We start from the raw sequence: 5,848 nt of genomic DNA on the forward strand, positions 1-5,848 counted from the left end.
ATATATATATATATATATATATATATATACACACATACATATATACACACACATATATATACACACACACATACACACACATACACACACATATATATTACATATATTATCTTCATAAATTTTTAATCTCATGACTATCGAGTGCTTTTTCTTCCATATTAAAAGACTAGGACATCAGATGAACTCTACTGAAATCTCTCTGCTTTCTCTCCTCAAATCTCTCTAAATAAATGTTCCAGTACTCCCTTGGGTATTTGTCTGTGACAAGCCCAGATACTACAGTTCTGTTCTCCCACCAACTCTCTATACCCACTGTTCCTTCAGTCTCTCAGTTGAGTTTCAACTTGTTCTTAATTTATCTGTGATTAGTAACAACTCAGATGTCTAAGTAAAAATGGGCTAGATAATAAGGCAGTTAACAAATAAACTCAGAAATCTCAGTGGCTTGCAGAAACAAAAACTTATTTTTAATTCACTACATACCAAAGAGTGTTGGCAAGGGCTCTGTTTCCCATAGTTACACAAAGACATAGGCTGACAAAGACACTACCATCTTATAATGTCACAATCTCACATGTGGTTTTAGGAATTGCTAGACCTATAAAAAAGAGTAATGTCCATGTTATCAGGGCTGGCTTGTGGGCACACACCTTGTGCAACAACACAGCCTCCCTCTCACCCACCAAAGTCTTGCTGAGAAGAGCCTTTTTTTGTTTTTGCTTCTTGGCTTCACCATCACCGTCTTGATGCTGTTAATTTTTTGAGAGGTGGCCTCCCATTTTCATTTTGTACTGGGTCTTACAAATTATGTAATCAGTCTTAAGGATTCCATAAAAATTCCTATGACCTTACAATGTAGCCACACCTCATCAGTTTGTACTTAGGCCAGGTCCTTAATTTTTGTGAGAGTATCTGAGAAATATAGTTTTTTATTCACTATTTGCTGGTAAATACGTAGTGTGTTTTCTGCTCCATGAACTTTCCTAAGCAATAACACACATTGCATTGAAAGGTACTGTGCTGAAACTTAGTAGATAGAGAAACATTCTGTTTATCCTTTACCCAGGCTAGCATGTTGGCTAATTCCTGTTAGCCCATAAGGTGGTAGATGACATGGAAGAACACTAAAAAATGTGGCATACTTGCCACCTAAAAACAGTGCTTTTCACGTTTTAATGTGTACACATACTTCCTGAGTAAAATGCAGATTCTGACTCAGCAGATCAGAAACATGGCTAACAATTCTGCATTTAAACTTTTTTTATTTAAAAAATGCGTATGTATATTTATGGTATATAATGAATGTTTTTATATGTGTATACATTGTGGAATAATTAAATCAAGCTGATTAGTATACTGATCACCTTTCATGCTTATCACTTTGTGATGAGAACATTAAAGACCTGCTCTTAGTAGTTTTCAAGTACAGAGTACATTATTATTAGCTATAGTCACCATGCTGTACAATCGCTCTTCAGAACTTACTCCTTCTCGGGAATCAGCAGTTAGCGTAATGGCTATGTTGCTGGACTCCCACGTAGTCGACCGCGGTTCGCATCCTGGACCCGGTGGCTTAAAAACTCACGCCGGGCGCGTGTGCGTGCGTGCCCAAGATCCCGAGAGGAGAATGGAGGAGAAGGGATTGTGGCGTGACCATCCCCTGTGGGGGGTGATTTCTCGCTTTCTAGCTTTCTATCTCTAATGCCTCTCTGTGTCTGTCTGGCGAGCACACACGCCCTGTAGCGAAAATCTCTCCAAAAAAAAAAAAAAAAGAACTTATTCCTCCTGTTGAACTGAAGTTTTAAACACTTTAGCTGACATCTCCTCATTCCTTACCCACCCCTCCACCCAGGTTCCCTTCTCTAGCCCCTGGTAACCACAATTCTACTGTGCTTCTTCCATAATTTTGATCTTTTATTATTATTATTTATGATAGGGTGCATGCAGAAGTAAGAGAGAGAGATAGAAGCACCCTCCACAAAACTCAATCATACTGCAATCTCTTTCCTCCAGTCCTCCAGCTCACCAGAATCCTGGGCACCCTTACAACCATGCATACACCCAGTGCATTTTCAGGCTGGCCAGGATGGTAATTCAAACCATGGTCAGCATATGGCTTCCAGCTCCACCATCCAGTATATTACTGACTGCACCACAAATACTGGACCAAGTTCAACTATTTTAATTCCACGTATATATGAAATCGTACATTTGTCTTTCTCTGTTTGGCCTATTTTACCTAACATCCTCTAGATTCAGCCATGTTGTCACAAATAACAGGATTTTTTCTTAAGGCAGAATAATATTCCACTATGTATACATCACATTTTTTTTTTTAATCTCTTCATTTTTTGACAGACACTTAGTTTGATTCCAGATCTTGGCTATTATCAGTAATACTGCAAAAAACAGGGAATGCAGCTATCCTTTAATACACTGAATTTATTTCCTTTGGACATATTGACATATCCAGAAGTGAAATTGCTTGATCATGTGGTAGCTTTATCTTTTTTGTTGTTGTTGTTTTTGTTTGCTACAGGGAGCATGTGTTCCCTGGAGAGAGACAAAAAAAGGAGAGAAAAAGTGAAAAATCACCTCCCAGCGGGATAGTGATGCCACAATCCCTCTTCCTCCATTCTCCTCTTGCTATTTTGGACAAGTATACACAAGCACCCAGCATGATTTTTAAGCCACCAGGCCTGAGACTCAAACCATGCAGTTGGCCCTGTGGTATCCAGCTGCCTAAACTTCCATGCCAACTGCTGACCCTGGTAGTTCTATTTTAATTTCTATGAATTAATATTTCTAAAATGTCCATACTACCCAGAGATTTAATGTAGTCTCTATCAAAATTCCAACATTTTTCATACAGATAGAAATAAATAATTCTAAAATTTGTATAAAATCACAAAAGACTCTTACTAGTCAAATCAGTCTTGAGAATTTCAGCATTTTTAACAAGTTCTGATGTAATTCTGATGTTACTAGTTTATATAACCAGACTTTAGGTAGCAAGGTTCTAAGTAATGTCATGAAACAAGTATATATAAAGTACCCAGAAAAATGCAATATACTTTTAAAAGTATTTCTTCTGACTACTTGTCTAGTTTAAAAGTTTGTTCTTCTTATTAAAAAATATTACATTAAGTTTTTTTCTGTTGAAAATGCCTCTTTCAGCAAATCTGTTTTCCCTTGCTTTTCCAATATGTTTGCATTCTTAATTTGAGAAAGGAGGAAAGGTCTCTGCTCATTTGCAGGTTTATTCTTGGTTGGCTTCCATAATTGATAGTGTCAGAGGAGTGTGATTAACGCTCCATTTGTGAAAACCTGCTCACCTAGAATACGCAATTTGGCAAAATCTTCTCCTGCATCTGTTCTCAGACAATAGCCTCTTTGTCTGTTCAGCCAAACTACAATGACTATTGTGGGATCCCGTGAGGAAGCGTTGGCAGCAGAGAGGTTGGAAGGTGGGCTTACGTGGAACTGCAGCAGAGAGAATGCATTTTACACCCATGGAAGGAGGCATGATTCTGTGGCAGGGCAACACCCTGGTATTTAGAGAAATGTTCATCTTGCGTCTCTCCCATCCTTCATCCCCATCCCTCATGCCCAGATTTTCAGGGTTTAAAAACTGAGAAAGGCCAAATAGTCTGTCTTAAGTACTAAGGAGTAGTATAATATCATAAGGAAAAACAATTGACAGAACCCTGGAGAAGCTGTTTTTTAAGCAGGTAGGAGAAACAGTAAACGTCAAATAGTAATAGTGCCCTAAGCTCTTCTCCTGATGGCCATGTCTATGTATCTATTTTCCAGTCAAGACCTTTAATACCCTGGACATAAGTAGTTATGCAATATGGTATTGTACAGTTTATCAAAAGATTTTAAATTATATTACTTTATAGTTAGAGAAACATGTAAAATAGGCGGGAACCATGAGCCCTTTGCCATGAATGAAGAAGGGTATATGCCAAGATATTAAGTGGCTTAACCAGAGGCACAGCTTCACCAGGCAACAGTGCTGGGATGAGAGCCAAGGTCTGATTGTGAATCCATGTGTTTCTCATAAGATTGAAGGACATATGGCTTAGCCTTTCATTCTTAGTCTTACTTTTTCACTTTGGGTGTGTGTCATATAAGTAGGGGGTTGTTAAATGTTTTATTTAGTTGTCCCATAAATCTAAATGAGCCAATGATTTTATGTTTCCTATATTGCATGAAGAAAAAAGGAAAGAGCAAAATATGATTTTTCATGTGACAGATACATTTTATACTTGTTTATTCACTTTAGGAATACAGTCTTATAAATTATAAATTAATAATAGTGTGGACATTTTTCCAAAAAAAGAGAATTTATATGAGATTTTTGAGGAATATTTATTGATGTTTTAACTTTTAAACATTTCTATTATCAAAAATACAATATCTTAAATACAGAACAATATAAAAATAATACAACAGAGGGGTCATCTGGTGGCATAGTGGTTAAGACGCTGGACCCTCATGTGGCTGATAATGATTCAAATACTGGACCCAGCAGCTTGTAACTCACACTGGGCATATGTACATACATGCCCAAAATCCCAGGAAAAGAATGGAGAAGAAGGGATTATGGCATGGCCATTTGCCTTGGAGGAGGAGGTGATTTCTTGCTTTCTGTCTCTAACTCTCAGCCATGCACACATGCCCCATTGCAAAAATATCTCAAAAATAACAATAATGGGAACCAGCAGTTAGTGTAATGGCTGTGTCGCTGGACTCCCATGTAATCGACCGCGGTTCGTGTCCCAGACCCAGTGGCTTAAAACTCACGCCAGATGCGTGTGCATGCATGCCCAAGATCCCGAGGGGAGAATGGAGGAGAAGGGATTGCAGCGTGACCATCCCCTATGGGGGGTGATTGCTCGCTTTCTATCTCTATGTCTCTCTCTGTCTGTCTGGCGAGCACATGCGCCCTATAGTGAAAACCTCTCCCAAAAAATTAATTAATTAATAAATAATAATAATAATAATAATACAGATATCCTTACTTCTGCCAAGTAAGTTCAATAATTATTAAGATTTTTCCATAGTTATTTTTTTTTCTGTATCATTTCAAAATGAGTTAATTGGTTAGCTCCATGGCCTGATAGTTCAAGCAACCAGATCCTACATGGCCAACGACCTGGTTCTAGTTTTAAAACCGGGGTTTTGAGAAACATCCTGGATGTGTGTGCATGCCCAAAATCTCAAAAAGTAGGGACCAATAAAGGAGAAAAGATTGCTTCATGACCATTCCCTATGGGGAGATAGTTTTCCTCTCCCTCTCTCTGACTCTCTCTCTGGCAAGTGTACATGTTCTCTAGCCAAAAAAAAGAAAGAAAGAAAGTTAGTTACCATATCATTTCTAGTTAGTAAAAATTAAGGACACATTTCTTACATAATAGCATATGGCACCGAGTCATATGGTGTAGTGGTTAAGGGTACTGGATTCCCACATGGCTGACCACGGTTTTAGTCCTGGAGCTGGTGGCTTGCTTTTTCGTGGCTCGCTCCCATCCTCTGTCCCTCACCCTCTCCTTTCTCTCTCTCTCCCTCTGTCTCTGTCTGGTCAAATTGAAAAATAATAATAATGAATGGAATTAAATAAATAAATAATTCTTTAAAAAATAGTATTATGGCACCTTTAGAAAAATTAACTTTTTATTTTTATTTTGCCATAGGCTATGTATGTGCTCACCAAAGAGAGACAGAAATAGAGAAAGTGAAAAATCAGTCCCCAAGGGGGATGGCCACACTGTAATCCCTTCTCCTCCATTCTCCTCCATTCTCCTCTCAGGATCTTGGTCATGCACACATATGTGCCTGGTGC

The sequence above is a fragment of the Tupaia chinensis genome, unplaced genomic scaffold (assembly GCF_000334495.1).
Source record: "Tupaia chinensis unplaced genomic scaffold, TupChi_1.0 Scaffold000228_1, whole genome shotgun sequence".
NCBI lineage: Eukaryota > Metazoa > Chordata > Mammalia > Scandentia > Tupaiidae > Tupaia > Tupaia belangeri.